The sequence below is a fragment of the Arctopsyche grandis genome, chromosome 12, assembly GCF_051622035.1.
Source record: "Arctopsyche grandis isolate Sample6627 chromosome 12, ASM5162203v2, whole genome shotgun sequence".
Taxonomy (NCBI): domain Eukaryota; kingdom Metazoa; phylum Arthropoda; class Insecta; order Trichoptera; family Hydropsychidae; genus Arctopsyche; species Arctopsyche grandis.
The window spans coordinates 1,764,750-1,788,786 of NC_135366.1; the positions used below are offsets into that span (position 1 = coordinate 1,764,750).

General features: G+C 30.0%; 1 protein-coding gene across 1 annotated transcript in view; it reads left to right on the top strand.

Moving 5' to 3' along the window:
• The window catches only part of tn (tripartite motif containing protein thin), a 108,403-nt gene that overhangs the window by 37,012 nt on the left and 47,354 nt on the right, over positions 1-24,037 (top strand). Inside the window, exon 4 of the mRNA XM_077442926.1 lies at positions 14,541-14,646. The gene's annotated coding sequence lies outside the window, so the exon portion shown is untranslated. The remainder of the gene's footprint in view (positions 1-14,540; positions 14,647-24,037) is intronic.

Genomic DNA, 24,037 nt, shown 5'->3' on the forward strand with positions numbered 1-24,037 from the left:
GAAACGTTTATAAAAATAATGTATATTTAATGGTTAAATTACTAATTTAACATTTAACGATTGAATCAGGTCAATTTATTTATGTATGTTTATACGAGAATTTACTATTAATTGGAAAATTTCCTGGAAAAACTTCCCGGATAGAACGCATTAAATATACACTATTTCTACATGGATGTGTTTTTTATGTTTAAACTCGGGTGGTTGAGAATTGAAAAAAGCCTAAAAAATAGCTTTCCTCCTTTAAAACTTATCTACAGGTGACTAATTTAGGATGCGATACCAATATGATGGTATAAACATATTTATTTATAGAGGGGAGGTATTTTTTTAGGCTTTTTTCAATTATCAAACACCCGAGCAATGCCAGGCAACGTTTACATGTAACAACGATACATGTATGTAAAAATGTTTATTTAAAGGTTAAATTACGAATTAAACATTTTACGATTGAATCAGGTCAATGTTCGTATGTATGTTTATACGAGAATGTACTACTAAGTGGAAAATTTCCTGGAAAAACTTCCGATCGGTTGCGTTCTTTCCGATCGCGGAAAATTCACCTCGATAAAAGCTTTGACTGCTTATCTGTGGTGGCAGTTTAATGATATAGATTCAATCAGAGCAGTTATCATCGGTGGCGCCCTGGGGCCATCGCTTTGTCGCATTCGTAGAATCGAGGGGTGGGAAAAGGGGAGGGTTGGTCGAACGATTAAGCTCGTCCTGCCGGAGGCTGCGCCTAATCCTCTTACGGACAGAACGCGAGCGCAACGAACGAGCTTTATCTGCGAAAGCTCGCAGATGAAGGCTTTTTTTCCGTTAATAAACGGCCCGATTCGAGAGACGACTCTGTGAAAGTTTCCCGGTCGAATTACACGATTAAAATTATATACATATATTTTAAATGAAAATTTGCCACAGTCCTGGTAGGGGCGATCTGCTTACAATTGAAACCTCGCGGGTTCCAAAATAGACCTATTAGAGGGGCAGGTTTTTGTACAATTTATGTAGATCATATGCTTATTTTGTAACCCCAATGCGCGATTTTAATTTACACCGGGAAGGCCTAATAGGTGACCCCAAATACGCCTTCCTGGCCAGAAATATTGTACATTTTGATACAAGTGTTAGAATTATACAAAGTAAACACATATCAATTAAGATCCACAGAGACGTCTATGGTCAAATTTGTAAATAGCATTTGTAAATAATTCAGTAAATACACTGATATCAATTAACATCCAAAGAGATATTTATGGTCAAATTTATGATAATAACACTGTTCGACACGAAAAATGTTTCAGAGACGAGATATGACTTTTCTTATAGATCTATGCCCAGTAAACACGAATCTGGTAATAAAAAGTGTTGATTGGCTCGAGATTCGGCGATATATGTGTTTTTTTAAATCGCGCGATATTTCTATATCTTGGTGTTGTTCTGTCGATTTCTCAAAATCTGCTAATTTTCTGTTCAAAATAAATATTGGAATCTACAGTCGGGTATTTTATCTTTCATTTGTAGTACTTTTCAGCTTTCAAATCTCTCTAAGTAGTCGTCCAGTTCAAATCAAAAGTCAAAATTACGTATTTTCACTTGGGACTTTTTCCCACTGTTAATACTATATTATATTGAGTATTTTCTATTGAAACATGTTTATTAGGATAGTGTTCTGGCCACACTATTTTTTGATTTCGTTTAAAATGGTTAACTGGAAGTGTGCTGAATTTTAAATCAGTAAAATTGCGAGCAAAGAGCTCGTACTAGTGTTTACTCGTATTGACACGAATCTGAATTGAATTAATAGGGATAATATATTAAATTATCTTTATATGAGAATTAAATAAAATTCCACTTAGAAAAATCATATTTCGACTATTCTTGTGGATTAATAACAAAAATTCGTTTATTTTATCGGGGTAAGCATACATATATCTAATTTAAAATATATATATATATCTAAGCATATATATATATATATATATATATATATATATATATATATATATATATATATATATATATATATATATATATATATATATATATATATATATATATATATTTAAAAGTCGTCATTTGTCGAACAGTGTATTTAATCAGCATTTTTAAAAAATTCGGTGAAATTCGATAATTTTATCAAATATTTGTGAAAAACATTAATTGATATTTTCGACTGCAAACTGAGGTTTTATCAAATAACTATTTATTTACTACACCCTTTAAAAGTTAAACAAACATATAAGATGAAACGTTAATACAGAGACATATTTACAAGATAATCAAAAAATTTCAATCAAAATTCCTGCAAAATATGCAATGCTTAAATATTTATCAACTACATATGTAAATATAATATCTTAAAGCTACATATAAAGAAACGTTCTTAATTATATTGTATTTGGAGATGATTCTGTGTGATTGTATATATGAACATGAACACATATACGTATCTTCATATTTTTATTTTTATTTTTAACCCTTCGCCAATGCGCCTTCCTGGTCAGAAACATTGTACATGTGATACAAGTATTATGAGTACATATTATACAAAGTAAACAAATATCAATTAATGTCCACCGACAGACATCTATGGTAAAGCACATCTACGGTCATTTATAAACAGCATTTTTAAATAATTCAGCGAAATTCAGTTAATACACATCAATTAACATCCACAGAGACATTTATGGTCAAATTTGTAAATTTGCAGCATTGTATACAATTCAGCGAAATTTGAGATTGCTGAAAACTCAAAATTTGTGAAAAAAGGGGTAAGGTTGCCAATTTATTGGTACGTTTTCAATAAATATCAGATAAATTGAGAAACTCTTACAGGAAAAGATCGACCTGGAGTCACAAATCCAAGATCTAAAGAGCAGAAACCAGTGAGATTTGAACCCATAACCATGTTATTCTAAGCATTATATGCTAATCACTAGTTTATTCTGCTGCTTATATATTCATATATGTACATTTGTCTCCAATTTTGTGGTTAAATAGACGAATTAGGGTTGTCGCTTTTCCCAATAAAATAATAAAGTAAATCACAATAAAATATTGTATTTTTAAACTATTACTTTTTAATACTATCGCATAAATCGTTGGAAATAGTATTAAATATATAATAAATGTCTTTCTAACATTCGCTCTGGAAGTTCACTCGTACTATTAATATATAATATGTATATATTTATATACATATATATGTATCTACATATTAGTGCTTCCAATCCCGGAAGGTTTCTTCAGCACCGGGATTGCGGTGCTGGGAATTTCCGATCCCGGGATCCCGGTGCTAGCACCGGGATTTCAAATGTATAACAAATAGAAGTTCAATTGCATATTTTCATATTTCAAAAACATTCAATTGCATTTTGAACTCTCCCGATGTACTATTTTTGAGAGTTTGGCTACAATCTACATGGTTGACGGATGTGTACCATCTTTTATACATAACTTGATAAAATTTCAGTTCAATAAATTAAAGGATTTCTTAGAAACACACAAAAAACCTTGACTCTCTAAATTAAAAGTACTAATTTAGATTTTTGAAAAATAATATTAATAATTTTTATTACATGTAAGAAATTTTCAAAATACACTGACTCACAATAAACATACAGACACTCACACAGAAACACTGACACACACACATTTTTTCTAGATCACTGGTCGATTCTGAGTTCGAATCAGTTAAAATATGCTTCAAATATCATTGCGGTTGAGCATAATATCTGCGACACAATACAGGCCGTTCATACCATTTCGTGGAAACGGCAACCTGGCGTCGAAACGGGTGGCAAAAAAATGGACTATGACATTCATTGCTCATCCCACCATTGTTCATTATATAATGTTGTTTTATGTTTTTTTCCATATTATTTTTCTAAAAACAATATATTTAAAGAAATTTCTGTCAGCACCGTAATCCCGGTATTCAGACTAGTTTCAGCACCGGGATTCACGGTACCAGAAAACACCGGGATCCCGGGATTGGAAGCCTTACTACATATATAGTGCTGAAAAATGAGAGCACGTAATATTTTAAATGTTCTACTTAAGTATAATATAAGACATTTCATTCGTATCGGGTAGATTGGTCAAATGTGACCGGTAAATTATGTACTTAAATTTTTGATTTGAGGCATTAAAAACTAAAAATAAAATTTACATAGCATTTTGTAAGTATGTGTTTGAATTTTCATTGAAAACTTTTTCAGTTCTTGCAGTCTTACCATAAATGTAAAAAATAATACATTGTAATGAAAAGCTGGCGCTTGAAATTTTTTCATATAATTTTTAAAGGTATTTTTCAATGCTCTAGCTTAAAACTTGAAACCACTTTGAGCAAATATTTTCGTTAAAAATTGAACGTAAAAGCATGCCAAATTTTACTAAAACGTCAATGCCAATTTAATTACTTTTATTATAACTAGGTCCCGTTTTGGCCGGGACAGTCCCATTTTTACGTGCTTTGCTAATGTCCCGTCGTTTTCTTAAAACGATTTAAATTATCCCGTTTTGTCCGTCCACCGATGCACAGAAGAATTTTATTATTTAAGAATTTCATATTTTTTTTCCCAACAACAAATATTATTATATTAATATACAATAAATTCATTTTAAGATACATATTTAATTATTTTGTTTCTTAATTCGTTTAACATGTTTCTAAAAAAAAGAAAAAAACAACGCTTTGTGCTATTATTTTCATAATTATAATTTTTAAAAAATTGTAAAATAAAATATTATATTATATTACATAGCACATAATTTAAAGAAACCGAGAATATTTTTTTGGAAAATATGTAAGTATTCAATTTATTGATTGTACAAATTAAATATCTACAAAAAAAAGTCAGCTTGAACTTCAAATATTATATTTTATTTTATTTTTATTTTAATAAACATATACCACAGTGTCTAATACAGGTTACCCCAATATGACTCTGTGGCCAAATAATCCATAAATAGCACACAATTTATATAAAATATATAAAAATGCTACCCAAAAAGTAAAAAAAATTACGAAGAAAATAAAAATAAAAATTTAATAGGTTTAAATTTAATTTTTCAAATATTTTGTACATAAAAATTGTACATTCTTAAAACACCAACATACATACATACTTGAATTTAATTTTTATACCCAATAGTTGTACTATCAATAGTTATAGATTGGTCTCCAGAATCGTTTTATTTATTTACATATTAGTTATATTGACAATTAAGAATACTCTAACGCATCACTGTGACAAGACGTATAAGCATTATACAAATACTATATATAAGAAAATTAGCGAGACATCTATGTTTTAGATAATAAATTTTTGAAATCAAATTCAAATAGTGGTGACATAGTTGGTAGGATGATTTTTGCCAATTTTATAGAGGAACCGCTTCAAAAATGAAATCAGATAAATTGACAAACTCTGGTGGGAAACGATCGACTTAGAGTCACAAATATCTATATATATAAGTCTGACCAGCAGCATTTAAGATTATACCCAAGAAAAATGCCTTTCAATCACGGTCAGCTCACGGGATCGAACCCGACAACCTCTCGGTGCTTAGTATCAACGCAACTACTGAGCCATGCAGCTGACTAAGCCAGTGGACAAGAACTCGAATAATGTAGAATCCAATTATTATTAACAGTCTCTTGTGCTTTGATGAACATACCAACTATTACACAATCTTTGCTTTGTATTATAAAATTATATATTTTTATTAGCCTTTTTAGTAGGATGAATCAGCATCGGCAGTTTTTACATACCTCCTTTACGTTTCAATTACGATTACAATTCAGGAAAAAGTTTTCCTCTTATCCGATCGTTTTCATACTTTGCCATATTGCTCATTTTGGTCATCAATATAAGTAAATGGATCCTCCGCCATTACGATAGAGATAAAATATCGTTTAAGAAGTTTTTCAAATCTGCCCGGCGAGATAGTCGGTGACGTTTACCGTTGACGTTTGTTTATTAGTTTTAAACATAGATGGCGGTAGAAAAAAAAATTATTGGTGTTTTTATTCAAATAATAATTTTTTAATATCTTTATATATGTACATATATTCATACTTAAATAAGATATTATAGTTTTTAACGCTTTGATGAAAAAAGTAGGTTTTATTTAGCACATTCAATGTCCAAGTATCGCGAACATCCTCTCCCTTTGTACAGTGGCGTCCGCAAAAAGCTCTGTCTAGAAAAAAACTCCTCGAACGAAAGCTTTTAAAAGTCTTAGTCCTTTCGCCTCCCATCTCTTCTCCTCCTCTTGTCCTCGTTCCGTTTTCAGTTTATCGTTAATTACGGACAAAAGTGCGGGACCCCAAAGGACCGTAAAGTGTTTTAAGCGCGACGGCGTCATTTAGCAGTCGTTTTACTGTAATTTTGATCGTATTTTTATCTAGTATGTTTTCACACACCCTATGCATTTAAAGCGCATCTCTGTGAACTATTGTCAGTTTGATAATTTCATCAATTATTTTTTAAAAACATCTTGGTCGTAATTTAAACGGTTAATTGAAATTTTCCACTGCAAACTGAGGTCGTTAAATAATCGACTCGTATTTTTTTTTAATTAAATTTGTCGTTATATATGTATGTGTATACATACATATTATACTAGTGGTTTTACCGGGCTTCGCTCGGTATTTGTAATATCAAACGCTTAAACATTGCTAGTCTGATAGTAAACATAAAATTAAATTTATTTTATTTAAATTTATTTGAATATTCATTTGTTCGATGACGTCACGAAATTATACATATAGGGGAGAGTGGTGTACCTATGGACGAATGTACCTGTGGACAATGACTTTATTTCGGTCGGGGAAAATATTTTTGCTACACAATGTTCTATAGAATTATGAACATCGAATATTGGTAACATTCAACCCACCTTTTGGTGCCAGATTCGAGTTTTTTCGAGAATTTCGTTATTTGGGACCCAAAAGTAAATAATTTACCAACGAACTGTTTGTTTTTTCATATTTATTAAAATAACTATTCATACAAGATATGCATTTAGTTTTGTATAGTGGTTATTTAACTATTTGGTAACGACGATATCTGTGTTAAAACGTAACCACAATGAAGTGTATTTTAATATTAGTTGAATATTTCGTTTTGTTGTACCTTTGGACATTTATTTGGTTGTACCTCTGGACGCGTTCTTGTGAAATTAACAACCAAAAAGACTTTCAAGTATTATGTTGCTGAAGTTATGAATAATCTAATCGAAAATGATATTGAAATTAAGTATTACAAGAAAATATCGACAAACAGATTTCTTGTGGTCGAAGACAAAATTTATAATATTTGTCAAGAGGAAATTTCTGGGAAATTGCGTCCTCCTCGAGTGGTAGGCCAGTCTGGGAGACTCAAATCACAGTTGGAATTTAATGTAGACCTTGAGAATTTCAACATTGGATGAAATAGTTTACTTTGTAAAAATTATCATATCTGTCCAAAGGTATAACATACACTGTCCATAGGTTCAACATATTGTTGAACCTTTGGACTATTTTTTTGTCTTTATTATTTTTGCAAAAAATAAAAAACTGTTATGCTATCATTAATTTTTCTATTTTAATTTTAATCTTGAATATTCAACCTATCTAATGACATTAAAAAGTTTGCATAAAACAATAAAGTTACTGAGGTATGAGTGAAAAAGCGAAAATTGTCCACAAGTACACCACTCTCCCCTATATTAGATAATACATGTTATTGTTTGTTTGTTAATGTTGGAATTTCAATTGCTGTTGTTCATGTGATATGTTTACAAAACGTCTTATGTCTATTATAATAACTACCGGTTCAGTGAACATTTTATGAATATCATGAGCATTTTTATTATTATTTATTATTTTTTCTAATATTTACAAAACTTAATTTATTTAAATGGTAGTGTTTGAGAGTATAATTTAACCAGCAGAATAGACTAATGGCTAGCATATAATGCTTTGAACAAAGTGGTCATGGGCTAAAATCTCACTAGTTTCTGCTGGCCAGACTTTGGTTTGTGACTCCAGGTCAGTTGTTTCCTATCAGATTTTTCCAATTTATCTGATTTTCATTGAAACAGTTCCAACAAATTGGCAAGCTTACCCATTTTCTCACAAATCTCGTGATTTCAGCATTCTTGAATTTCGCTGAATTGTATAAAATGCTGCAAATTTACAAATTTGACCATAGTTGTCTCTGTGGATGTTAATTGATATGTATTTACTGAATTGTTTAAAAATACTGCAAATTTACAAATTTCACCATAGATGTATCTATGGGTGTTAATTGATATCTATTTACTTTGTATAATACTAATAATACTTCTATCAAATGCACAATGTTTCTAGCCAGATAGTCGTATTGGGGTTACCTGTTAAGCCTTCCTGGTATTAATTAAAAATAAAAATAAAATAATTTGTAATAGGAGAAAAAGCTATATGATTTTTGATTTTTAATCGATTTTTATTATTAGTAAATTATGTTCACTATACATGTTATATCTATTTTAATAGCTACTGATCTACTGATAATTTTTTGTTTTACAATTTTAATTTAATTTTGTTAGTGATCTTAGTATTTTACTCTTCTAATGTTAATGTACAGAATAATAGGAAAAAGAGACCAAAAACCTATTTACAATTCGTATAAATGCTCATAATAATCTAATACATAATATTAATTAAAGACTCCAAAGTCGATGACTTAAAACAGATTGTGTTTAGGTAATCTGTGTTTATACCTGAAGGGTATAGACATTTTGTTGTAATCACCGAAACTGTTCACAAGTGTGTTAGTATGATTATTAGTGATTTTGTCATAGAATCTACTGGTTAGTTTGTTAATAATGTATGTAACAAACAGAATATTATATATGGCATGCAGTTTTTTCAAGTTAGTATACATATATGAGTGTATTATAAATATTTTTTAGGGATAGAAAAAGCTATATAAAAACTTTTTACAATTTAAATTTTAGGTATTTTTTCAGATTCTTAGAGTCGACGAATCAAAGTGAATTGAACTTTCGTAATCTGTATTTATACGTGAAAGGTAAAGACATATTGTTGTTATCAACGAGACATTCTAATAATTATAGATAAATGTGGACTTATTTTTGAGTTTTTGTAATATAAATGACTTGAAATATCGCAAGAATGATTTTATAAATATATACGTTCAAAATTAAACGTTCGGTTTATGTGGATATAACCTTGTAGGTTCTATGTATAATTTACTTAATTGATACAGTGTGTTTGTTTGACTGCAAAATATATTTTATACATTGAATATTGAAATGATTTTGGTTGACACTAATTTGTAAATTGATATATCTACGTAGAGTAAGATAAAACATAATTAATTCCAAAACACGTTCCCGATGAAAATAATATGACAAAGCGTGATTTGGTTCCTTGAAATTTTCCCGATAAAAAACGACACTTGTCAAATAGAGCAAAGGTATTTCCGAAATGACACTTGTCAAATAGATCGTTAGGTATCGGTATACGTTTTTTTTTATTCTGTCAAATGTCTTTCCAAGAAATAAATCCTGACTTTGAATATATAGTATAGTAACATATATTTTTTTTAAATTTGTTCGTAGGGAAAGAGGGCGCGAAATGTCCGCGTGTCGCGAATTTATTATTATATTACATTCAATATGCCCGAATCGCGAACTGAATATATATTTTGAATTAACACAAAAAAAATGTCAAACTTTTATGATTGCGGTTGCTCCCTTCTCTCCTCTCCGTCCACTTTATCCACCCTTCACCCTTAGCCTCCCCTTCTCCACCCCCTCACCCCTCCCAGAAAGGCGCAAAAATGTGAGCATAATAAAGTTTGCTCTCACTGTGACACGTCACTTTGCCGCAAAATTTAAAGAACTTAAAAAGACAAAGTGCGGTGAAACAAAAAAATTAAGTAAAAAAATATATAAAATGAAATGAAAGTAAAAACAATCTTTGCGAAAAAAAAGATTGAATTTTTCTTTCAAAATTGTATATAAGTATCCTTGTTGGAACAAAGTTGATATGAATTTCGACGTTACTTTAAATATTTTATTTAAATCAATTAGCTGTGAAATCAATTTAGTTCAGTCTCATTTGCGTTTTTAAAAATAAAATACGAATAATTGTTTTATTTTTTTAAATAAATATCGTGGCACAAAACTTTCCGAGTCTTTTATTAAAAGATAATTCATGAATAATACACACATTTCTAACATAATTTAAACGTGTATTTGTAATAATTTTCATTGCCGACTTCCGAAACTTTTACAATCACGAAAGAAATTTGCGGACATCAAAAATTCCGCACTTCTTAAATTTGATTAAAGAACTATTTATTCACTACACCCTTTAAAAGGAAAACAAAAATAGATTATGTAACGTTAACACAGATACATGTTTATTAGATAAACAAAAAAATTCAATCAAAACTCCTGCAAAGTATGCAATGCATAAATATTTATCAACTACATATGTAAATATTATATACTAAAGCTACATATGTAAATATTATATATTAAAGCTACATATAAAGAAACGTTCTTAACTACAACAACATCAACATAAATATGAAAATATTATATACTAGTTGTTTTACCGGGCTCCGCTCAGTATTTGTAATATAAACAGCTTAAACATGACGAATCTAATAGTAAATTTGTTTAAATAGTAAATTTGTTTTGCGCCTCCTGCGCCCTCCCGGGGCGAATTTATTAGAATCGAAACTTATATGCTTTCGACTCCCAACGAACAATACTTATATACATATGTGTATATATATATATATATACAAAGTCTCTTTCCAAATTATATATTATACTAGTGGTTGTACTCGGCATTTGTAATATAAACCGCTTAGACATGACTAATCTAATAGAAAACATTTTATTAAATTTATTTCAATAGTTTTATTTGAATACTCATTTGTTTTTTTATTAAATTGAATCTCACGAACAAACAGACATATATACTATTTCGAAATTATATGTATACCAGAATCCGAAGAGAAATTGGGTAGGGCTTCGCCCCAGAAGGCTTCGCCCTTGGCTCTATTTTTATTTTTAATTAATACCAGGAAGGCTTAACAGGTAACCCCAATACTCCTTTCTGGCCAGAAACACTGTGCATTTGATAGAAGTATTATTAGTATTATAAAAAGTAAATACATATAAATTAGCACCCATAGAGACATCTATGGTCAAATTTGTAAATTTGTAGCATTTTTAAACAATTCAGTAAATACATATAAATTAATATCCACAGAGACATCTATGGTCAAATTTGTAAATTTGTAGTATTTTATACAATTCAGCGAAATTCAAGATTGCTGAAAATACGAGATTTGTGACGGAATGGGTTAGGTTGCCAATTTGTTGGAACCTTTTCAATGAGAATCAGATAAATTGACAAACTCTGATAGGAAACGATCGACCTGGAGTCACAAACCAAGGTCTGGCCAGCAGAAACCAGTGGGATTTGAACCCGTGACCGATTTGTTCAAAGCATTATATGCTGGCCACTAGTGTTTTCTGCTGTATTCGTGCATGTGTATATAATGTGCATATATTCATAAATCATATATTACAAGTTTATGAACATGAACACTTTGACATGTCTTAGTAAATATTCCATATATACCTAATTTTAATACAGTTGACACTTTATTATATTAAAATATATGTATGTATGTATTCAATTGAACTTATAAGGTATTCAATATATGAATTGGTCCACTCTTACAAACCGCAAAGTTATCGTGCGTGTTTCAATCATTCGTACAAAGATTTTCTTGTAAAAAGTTTCCTCGGACCCCACAGCTTGAAAAAGTAGATAGATAGTTCGTCACACCGGGGACATAACTCGCGCCCGGAAAATCTCCATTACGCTGAGGAAAATCCGAGAAAATCACCCCGACATTTCGACGCGGGGTGGAAAAAAATTAGATTTTCTCTCGGTTTTCGGCGACGACGAACGCGAATAACAGATGCTGCCCAACTCTATTAAATAGAGCCAATCGAAAGACAGGGCAAAAAATAACATTTTCCGACTCCGCGACCACACCGATGGACCGCTGCAAAAAAGAAATCACCAGATTTACACCAAGGGAGAATAAATTCATACGTTCGTTATATTACTCTTGAATATCCGCAAAGGAATACGTACTAATATATGTACTCTTAGAGATCGTATATAATGTTATTAGGTTACTTATATCTTTGCATGGGATAGGGTATGGGACATTAAAGGGCTTACGCATCCACGGTGATCACGATGCTATAATTTCAACCGGTTCGAAATTATATATGCTTAATAAAATTTAATATTCGCGAAAAGTGAAGCCTCCGCTTGGTCGTTATCTTAATTAAGCTTATATTATATTATGCGAACTTGATATTATTATTTTGCGTGTGCAAATGAACGTTCAGGTGCTTCATAAAGTATACATTCAGTAGGGGTATGTGTTTATATCAAAAATATGTAATTATACATACGAATATATGTAATTATACATGCCCGTATATCCAGGGCCGGCCCGAGGAGCAGGCTATAAAGGCAAGCGCCTGGGGCGCCAACTTCGGGAGGGGCGCCAATAACCTAAATAATCCAAAAAAATTCGAAAACATTGCTAAAAATGTGAAATAATGAGCATTTTACCGAAATGACAGCTTAAAATTTACACTAAACGATCTTCTAGTAATGCGTATACAGTAGATATTAATATAATATTAATAAACATGCTTTTGTTCCGACCTTAGTTTACTTTGAAATCAAGACAAAACAACAGCACGTACCCGATTGCGTGAATCCCTCCAGTGGATAAGTCACCCGCGCACACGCAAATAAATTAGTTCGATACCTCAGTCGTAATTGATCTGCTCTCACGATTGCATGTCTAGTTGCGACAGTGGTCACGAAGCGAAAATCAAGGTATGGATATTGTGCAAAATTGTATAAAAGTGGTCTTGACGCTTGTTTCATGGAATCGAGAGTGCAAATTATATACATACATCCAGAATTGGAAAATGTGCATCCATATGTATATCTACACACGTATATTTCTGTGACCGTTGGAAGCGCGGGTATTATCTAAAATTTTCAAAATATAATTTACAAGCTTCTTCTTCGCTTTCAATTTTGTTGTGTGATGAAATTTGGGTTCTTATCCTATCGTTTTCAAACTTTGCCATTTTTTTTATTCATTTATAGTTTTGGATCATTGTGGCATTACAGGAATAAGCTAATGCGCCACAATGGCCTATGTACATTTGAAAAACAGGAGAACACAAAAGCAGAAAAACATAGAAAATACAAAAGAAAAATAATACATAAAAATGAAGATAAGGTGAAAAAAATCAATTAAAAGAATAAATAAAAACCTCAAATCCTATTCTTAGTTTCACATTGAATATAAAGTGTGTATAATATTTATGTAAACATAAGTTTGGACCATTGTGGCAATACAGGAAGAAGCAAATGCGACACAAAGGCCTCCATAAGAAAATAAGAGAGAAAAATAAAAATCATAATACTAACACTGTTCGACACGAAAAATGGTTCAGAAACAAAATATGACTTTTCTTATAGATCTATGCCCAGTAAACACTAATCTGGTAATAAAAAATGTTGATTAGCTCGAGATTCGGAGATATGTGTGTTTTCTTAAATCGCGCGATTTTTCTATATCTTAGTGTTGTTCGGTCGATGTCTCAAAATCTGTCAATTTTCTGTTCAAAATGAATATTGGGATCTATATTCAGGTATTTCATCTTTCATTTGTAGTACTTTTCAGCTTTAAAATCTCTCTAAGTAGTCGTCCAGTTCAAATCAAAAGTCAAAAGTACGTATTTTCACTTGGAATTTTTTCCCACTGTTAATACTATTTTGAATCGAGTATTTTCTATTGAAAATTTTTTATTGAGATAGTGTTCTGTCCAGACTATTTTTTTTTGTTTAAAAGTTTTAATTGGAAGTGTGCTGAATTTTAAATCGGGAAAATTTCGAGCTAAAAGCTCGTACTAGTATTTACTCGTATTTACACGAATCTGGATTGAATTAATAGGGATAATATATTAAATTGTCTTTATATGAGAATTAAATAAAATTTTACTTAGAAAACTTAGGGCCGGTCCTGCGTTTACCGTTAAAAAAACGTTGATTTGAAGGGAAAAATGTGTTGCATGGAAGAGATTTATTTACATTTTCAACATTTTAAAAATCGTAGTCCGAGTCATGCTTTGCAACTTATAATGCAAATCTCAACGTACAAATATATAGGTTTATTATACATATGTATGTATGTTTTGTAAATATATTTTCACGGAAAGCTTCGCAGAGCTTTAAAGCGATCCTTTGCGCGTTTGCACGGTATTCGGCATGTGTACGTGCCGGTGTAATTATTTTCATATTTCTTCGCACTCAATATAACCGTGTTTATTGCGTTTGGTTTCCAAGCCGCAAACACAACCTGTGCGTTGTACGGCATAATTTAATTATATCACTGTACGTGTTTCAGAAGACCGAGGCCTGAAAGGTCGCCTGGGAGGGGGCCCGGCGGGGCCCCGGGGCTCTCGGGGGCGTAGCGCCCCCATCGAAGCCTCCACGCAGCATCACCAAAACAGGCAAGTCCAACATTTATCACACACACACACACATAATTCAATTGTAAAAACAATTCAAATAATACAATTATTATATTACCTTTGTATGTATATACTACCTTTTCTATCTTCTTGCCAATTTTGACTGTTTAATGGTCATTTGTATGTCGGAAGCGGTCTTTTCAGAAAATCATCTTTTTTTAATGCTTTTCATGGTTACTTTGAAAATAAATGTTGTCGGAAAGTCTTTTCGAATATCTATCTTTATTTGAAACACAAAAAATCTCGAAAAAACATATAAATTTTATGAAATAGAAGCAGAACAAAATAGCCTATTTCTACATGACATTTTGGGTCGAACACCCAAGGCAATGTTAAATGATTTTTTTAAATTTAACATTGCCTTGATTCAATCTTTAAGAGGGCTAGATACCCAAAACCTTAATTTTGTTGCCGTTCCTTTCTTCAATTTATATATATTAACCAGTAGCGTGGTCTAGTAGTGAATGTTGAATTATCTCGTACTTGATGTTACGAGTTCGATTCCCGCTAAGTCTCGCTATTGACCAGACCTTGATTTGTCAAGGTCGATCGTTTCTTATCAGAATTTGCCAATTTTTATGATTTTCATTGAAACGATTCCTGTAAAATTGGCGTTTCCTTCCCAATTTTCTGTTGCGAACCTTTAGTTATTGTTATATCTTAGGTTTCGCCATATTGCTCACCATAGATGTCTCTGTGGTTGTTTATCGAATATAAAATTCGTATTGTTACATGAAAGTTATTCATCGTTATTTATCGTATTAATAAGATATTTGTAATATCTGATGATAGATGTCAGATATTGTTTAGATTTACATGTATCTATGTAATAATTATGTGGAGCAGGAAGGCGCATTTGGGGTTTACCTGTTAAGCCTTCCTGGTATATTTGTATATATGTACATATGTAAAAAAAATATGTATGTAAAAATAAATAAGTAAATAAATATTGACTGAATGTATATATTGAATGAATGCAACAATATATATATATATATATATATATATATATATATATATATATATATATATATATATATATATATATATATATATATCAATATATATATTGAGTGAATGCGCTTCGACCAGATAATACATATTTTAAATCGACAAAATCGAGGTTTCGTATTCTCCAGTTTTCTCCTCCGAAACTAAACCAATTTTTAAAAAAGTTTCATTATCGGTATTAGGAAGATATTTTATATGTTTTTGTGGTCGTATTTTTTTAAAAATCAACCGTTAAATAAGCACGCTGGACGCTTTTTGTGGGAGTAAAAAGGAGGCGATTTTATAGATGTTTGGCGGCTCCTAGTTCCTATAAAAAATAACTAATCAAAAAAATAAAATATAGAAACATGCCGATAGTAGATATCCATTGTATATTAAAAAATAATTTCTCTAGTGCCATAATTAAGGAAGGGAGAAGTGTAATACCTTTGTATGGACAATGAGCTGGTGTCCAGCCCTCTTAACGTAATTTGATTTATTCAAGATTGTCATTTTTAAATTTAAATTTAAAATTCGCATCTTTCGCTTTGGCCTTTATTGCCTGGTGGAAAACTTGCATCGTATCAAGATAACGTTAAATGAATACAACATCGATTTTAAACAATGTCCCGTGTCTTCAACCGATTGATTTATCTCGTATATTATTATATTAATTTAAGTTTGGACCATGATGGTATGGTCGAAAATATAACGAAGAGAAAAACATACAATATAAACTTTGCATTACCATTAAAACAACAATGGCATTATTATAATAGCAGATAAATTAAAAATATCAAATAAACAGAATACATAGTGGAAAATATCTTAGATCTACAGACAGCATTTATATATGTACATATAAGAACCAGCTGTAAGTAAAAATCATTCCCACGAGGTCCAAATGGAAAAAATAAGACCGAAACTCCACAAAATATGATGAATATATTATGAAAATTTTGATAAGCGCAGGCTACCATACAAAATAAGCTAAAATAATATTCAAGCACGGCAACAACGATTTCACTAAGAAATCGATTAGCTCTTAGAATTGAAACCATCCAATAAATAACTGCGGGCAGTAGGTAATAATCAAATATTAATATATAATCAAATAATTAATCAAAATTACATCCAATATAACAAGTAAATTAACCTTCAAACAATATCTTTTACTTGTATCGATATTTGTCCAAAGAAATTACTGCATTACGAAATTAGGGTTTTGAAACAAATAAATATTTTCAAATACTTAAAAATCATGTAAATCAGAAACAATTTCAAATATTGCATACACACATGTATGTGAGGAACTAAATTAATAATTATAAATACTTAAACGTGTATGGTAATTATACATTAAATAGTATTACATCATATTATGACTGTTTACGAATAGAGAGTTCATGAACTTTTTCGATTTTCTATTTCTATTTTCGATTTCTATAGTTTGCCAAATTTATTTTATGTATTGATTATGAGCAAAGATTATATTGTATGCTAAAATCGTGATTAGAGATTGTATAGTATTGCAAATTGTACGACACAAATATTTGCCTGATCATAGTGGTGTATCAGGAAACTGTTAAAAGAGAATAAGTATAATAGTCTTAAAAAAAGGCACAACTTTACTGTTTTCTAAAATAAGTCACATTATACACGAAAATATTATATTAATTCATAAATATAACGGGGAAAGATATAATAGTATGTAAGCAAAGGTAAATGTCGATCACATGCCACTCAATAGGCCCTTGTAAGCGCCAATTTGTACCTGAATCCCCTAAACCGATTGTGTACAACGTTGTTAGATTTAATTGAGCAGAAAATTATTGATCCTTATATATGTATACATGTTGGTGGAGATATCTGTGATTTTAGCGACCTGTAAAATGTATGGAAAATATACCTAAATATGTATAGGTATGTATATAGTGCTGTGTAGATTTCCCACACGTTTTACAGGAACATTTAATATTCTTCTTAGACCTTTGAAATACATTGCATATGTACATATGTGTATAATACTGTCTAGATTATTAGCTTATCCTTTTTTTAGTTCTTTTTAGCCATAAACATACGTATATAATTTATAATCAGTAAAAATACGTTAAAATAAATTAAGTAGGTAAATTCGATTCCAATCCTTACAAATTCGTATTTTGCTCATCTATTATGTTTGATTTTGTAAAAATAAAATATTAAAAAAATTACTAGTTTTTATTTAAATATAATAAAAATAGGTATATTGTTCGGATATTGAAATATAAATCTATATTTTTAATATACGTGTACGTATTTAAAATGTGTTGGATTAGTTTTGATATTCCAATATGAACAAATCAATACAATCATTGTCTGAATTCAATTTAAACAGCTTTAAAGTTTGATTTTTCAATCCTCAAAGTTAAATATGAATCTCTCTGTAAATTGGTGCGTGTTTTATAAAATATAATAAAATTAATTATATAATTTTCTTTGTTGGAAACTGTTCAACCACACAAAACGAACCACCACACGTCACACATTTAATCTAAAAAAAAATTCAATTTAATTTAACAATTCCAATTTGAACGGTGTTACTTTATACTTTTGGGGCATAATTTAAATTTGCTTTTAATGTGGAAGAAAACTTTCATAATAAACGCTACGTTGTGGTTGCTGTTTAAAATTGAACGACAAATTATAATAATTCGTTTACGCTAATTCAAATGCTTTCGCTTTAACGAGATTATATTTTAAGTAAGTTTGTTCGGCGAAATGCTTTTTTCGATTTAATTTCTAACATGAAATTACACATGCAATCTTCGCTTATTTTTATATTTTGTAAAAGTCGGTAAAATTTTGTTCGTTATTGGAAAATTGTGAATTTTCCCGCGCCCTTTGGAATGTAACGCTCTTTATATTATTTATGTACCTACATATAAACATTTGTTCGTTCGTGTATTTGTGTAAAAATTCGTACAAATTATCGTCCCGAAATGGAAAATATTTAATTGTGCAGATAAATTTAATCAAGTTACGATCAATCATCAAGTCCGGACGAGTAGAATTCGCAAAATTGTATTCGCTCTTTAATTCCGAGTGAAAGCCCACTTCGCCGAAAATTTATTTCGGATAATTTTAGCCAAAAGTAAAAATCTATTCAATTTCATAAGAAAATCAAATTTTGAACGTTTCAAAATTTAATATTTATTATATGAAGCGCGAGCCATTTATATTCATTCCATGCTATAAAGGACTGCTATACATTCAGTTGTATATTTGATATAAGTACTGACGCAATTATGAAATATTAAAGTATAAATACATACATTCATGCATGGTAAGCTTGCACTAATTAGAGAAATATTATATAGTAGAAAAATATGTGAAACCTTTAGTTGTATAATAAAATGCAATAATTTTAATTGAGTTTTTCATTTATATTTTTAAAGCAAAACTTTATAACGTTTGATAAAATGAATTGCATTATAAAATGGCATGTTAATAATGCTTTGGAAGCTTATGAATTACCTCAAGAACCTTATCTGCTCTTTGAAATCGTACGTAAAAATCATCAACTATGTAGATTTTTTTATTACTATGAAATACACAATCATTTTAAAATCACAAACAAATATAATGATGCAGTAATTGTCTAATCCAACATCGTTTTACCTCTTCAAATATTTGTAATTCCGATAGTTATGTTCGTATATAATAATTTAAATAAACTAGATTGTCTGAGAAATTATCAATCAATCAACTTCATAATTTAAATTTAACAAAAGTCTCATTTCACAAAAATCAATGATCGTGTAATTTTCAGAAACAGTGATATCAATTGACTTCCAGGACATCATGCAATTTAACTCACTTTGAATTGTTTTAAAAGTAAATTCTATATAAAAATGATTCAAAAATACTATAGTGCCTGAAAGACGATCTGCCATAGATTCAAATTTATTTCTAAATGTTATCAAAAACTTAAAATTCAGATGATTGGCTATAAATCGTCTTACTGTATGTCTGCATAAACAAAATTGTCATATATCAAATTTTCAGGTACAAAACAAATTTGTACTGTTCACGTATATAAACATCATGCAATTTATTCAATAAATGTTATCTTTATAAATAGACGTAAATAAGCTTTCTTATATTACGCATACGTTCAGGTATATGTATGTACGTACGTATTCTATACAGAATCCAATTTAGACAATACTTTTAACTTTTTAGATCTTGTATTATAATCAACTATTAAAAATGTTACGTAGGAGTGGGTTCAGGATCGAAATGAAAGGCCAAAATCGCTTCATAGCATTTATTCAACGAGTCAAGAGGTCCACACGTAGACAACGCTCATTCCAGAATAATCTGATCTACCGGGTGTACCTCCTTATAAAGGACAAGTTGCACAACATAGCTTCCCCGATCCATTAATGTGTCTATTGTCTAGACATATCTAACCTAGCGAGTCGCATGTACTCGCCCGGGTCCTTGAGGACTCCGGCGTATCCTTTGTTCGGGCACTTACTGAGTCCCATTAAAATAATCTACGGTGTCTATTATTCACCCACGAAAGCATTTAGACAATTGATACTCTCACTAATGTTCCCACATTAGAATACCATTGAATTTTATAAGAATTTCTTGGAAAGAACTTCACCTTTATGTACATATATGGATGTGGAACTTTGCATGTAACAAGTCTCATGCAACGAATTTTTTTCCGGAGCTCAACTATAAGCGTATATTTCTATGAAAACCCTCCCAATGTCCTGCCCCGAGTGCACGAATGTATAAATTGTATATTTTACACGTGTGTGTGTGTGTCTGTGAATATTGTAATATTTAGCCAGGGACAAACCTTATTTGTATTCGGGTGCCGTTGCGGTCGGTCAGCCGCTAAACTTTTCTCTGCGGCAACTATTTAAAGTGAGTTTAAGTATTGGGCTTTTACGGCGGCAAAGGTCTAAATTAGTTTTGCTACGCCTTATTTTCTCTGGAAAAACCTTTTTGTCAAAATTACACGCAAAAGCCACCCCCCCCTTCGTGGAATAAAACGGGCGCGAAATTTGCAACTTTATCCGGACGACCGGCGCGCGCGATCGGGAAAAGCGCGATAGATCTCAGGAAAATTTATATTATATTATTTTTATTTTGTTGATTATTATAAAAATAAATAAAGTGTAATCAAGCATCTTATTCCATTACTAGTGTTATACCCGATGAAATATCATCGCATGGGTTATGGCATATTATGTTATTAAATAAAAAAAATTAAAAGAAATGTGTCGGATCTGTGTTCGATCCGCACGTGGTCATATTTTTACAAACCTACGTTACGTTTCACTTACGATTACAATTCAGAGGACAATTTACCTCTTATCCGATCGTTTTCATACTTTGCCATATTGCTCATTTTGGTCATCAATATTTAAGAACAATTTATTTAAGAAGGATTTATTAATAGTTCTGGACCATTGTGGCATTACAGGAAGAACCTAATGCGCCACAATGGCCTACAATATATAAGTTAATCCATTAACTTATATACAATATAAGCTAATGGATCTTCCGCCATTACGGTAGAGATAAAATATCGTTTAAGACGCGTCTTAAGTTCGAAAATTTTTAATCTTCTTGACCTCTACGTAGTCTTTAATTTTATACATAGATGGCGGTAGTAAAATAAAATTATTGGTATTTTTATTCAAAATAATAATTTATACATCTTAATATTATATAATTACTAATTTCCAAATACCATTAAAATATATTAAATTTAATATTTATATTTAATTGTTTTGTATGAAAAAAAAATTGTTAAATCTACCTACATATAAACAATATAAAACACCAATAGAAAAATTTATTAAGTAAATCTTCAATAGATGGCGCTAAAATCTCAGAGACAGATTTGTCTAGAGGAAACATTGGTAGCAAACAGTATATATAGAAATTTTTTGTTGATCTGTAATTACTAGAGGTAGGATAGTCACAGTGCTATCCATTGTTCGGCAAACCTTTGAACAATACACGGCCCCCTCAGGCTCCGGTGACTAGTAATTACGTTCGTACGTTTTGTTGGCAGTGTTTTGTCAATGTGACGTATACATGTCGAATCGAAACTTCTTATAAAATACGACGAGCGTTATCTTACACAGACACACATAATAGCGATATTATACCTACATTTAAATGATATTTAAATTTTTTCATATATACATATCATATTTAATATTTGTACATAAATACAAATATTAAATAAGGAAACCAAATACAAAAAAAATATTAACCAATCAAAACTGGCGAAAATAAAACAAAAAAGAGAAAATACCAAAGATAATTTTAGTTATAAAATAAATGAAGAACTACAAAAACCCATTTATTTTATGGAATGAAGCCACTTTCAATTATTATAAAGGCTCATATATCTCTTTTTGTAAGCACGAATTTACAAAAAAATGTATTTTCAAAGTATGGAATTTTAATTTTTGCATGCAATTTGATCTCCTTTTAAATGTAAAACTTTCTATCGAATAATACTCGATTGAATGTGAAATAAAATTACTTATCACTTAAAGATATCGCTCTTCAAATATATCAAGTCACGGTTTGGGCGCGCCTTTTTTATGTAATCATTAAAAACTTGAGTCATAAATAAATATTAATAATATATTATCTAACAAAAGGATCACTTACCGGAATTTGTCCGCATCAGTCGATGATCTCTTGCGGCCACACTCATCTTTCACCTCGAATTTTCACCACCCACCCCCACCCGCTCACACTAAATCTATGTATTGTGAAAATTCACGCAGAAATGGACTGAAAATATTGTTTGTGATACTTGCCATATTAAATTTTCATGTTTTGCTTAATATAAACACATATGTATACAATATAATGAATCTTAACAATTCAACGTATGTTATCTACATATGTATGTATGTATATGTGAAATAAAACTTCAAAATTCCAAGTCTCCAAGTTTTTGAAAAACCGAGATCTTAAAACTCATCGATTAATGGTCCAATATTCCCGATGGGTTCAGGTCGGGTACGGGTTGCTATGGCTAAATAAAAAAATATTTGATCTACATACAATGTCTGTATGTACATTTTTATTTTATTCATATATTTATACCAGGAAGCCTAACAGGTAAGTAAATAAAAGTACTAATCATTGAATAAATAAGAAAAAAACACATTTACATATACACAAACACATATGCACATATATACACATTCATATATTTTTGCACATGCAAAAATTTTAGAAATAGAATTAATCAAAAATAGTAAATCGTTATAATATTTCTTTTCTAAAAGAATGTAATTAAAAATATATAATTTCAATCTGAAACATGCCTTAAATGGGAATCTTTTATCGAAAATTGGTTATTTTAAATGATTCATATTCAGATGATTTGAATGTCGAATAGGATGTATGTACGTACCTTAGGAATCAAATTAAGCACTATTCCTGTTTTTATAAACATGCAAAAGGTAGTTTACAATATTAATGCTATATTATAAGATGCAAAAGTATTTAATTTTGAATACAACAAATTAAATTATAAGAAAATGGGTATAATAAAAAATGGATAGTATAAATATTCACACAAATAAAAGAAAAGAAATTGATAAGTACGTACAACAATTTAAACAGGATACCTTTAAAAATACCGGATAAAGAGAGGATTGTAGAATAAGTAAAATATTTAAGTATACATATAAAAATTTACAGTTAAAACATGGCTTTTCTTGGATTAAGAATACTAAAATTTGTTTTTATTGTGCAATTCACAGATTGCATTGAAAATTCTGTTAATCATTGTAAAACATAAAACAACATAAGTCAATGATACAAATAAAAATAGGTTTCATATATAAAAAAAATGAACTACGCGATATATTTCAAATGATAAAAAATATTTAAACTAACATTTATAAGTGAGATAATTAACGAATAAAATTGGTTGATTATTTAAAAATACATTTTAAATTTGCATGTGCATAAAAAATATAAGAATTTGATGATAAAATATTTCGATTAGTTCAAGTACATTATTATGATATTAGGAAGAGAAATAAATTATCTTAAAATTAAACACATATAGACAAATATTTTTGAACACAGGAAAAATTCTAGTATGTAATATTGATAAATCCTCGGCAGATACATGACGAGACTAGAATGAAATAAAATAAATAAACAAAAAAAAATATTTTGCATGCATTTGGAAAATATAATCACAATAATTATTAAAAAATGTAATACTATATTACAATAGTTATTTAGATAATATAAGACAGCTATTTAGATGTGGAAAACATAATTTTGGTTAACTGATTTTATACCACAAATTTGTATGGATGATATTCAT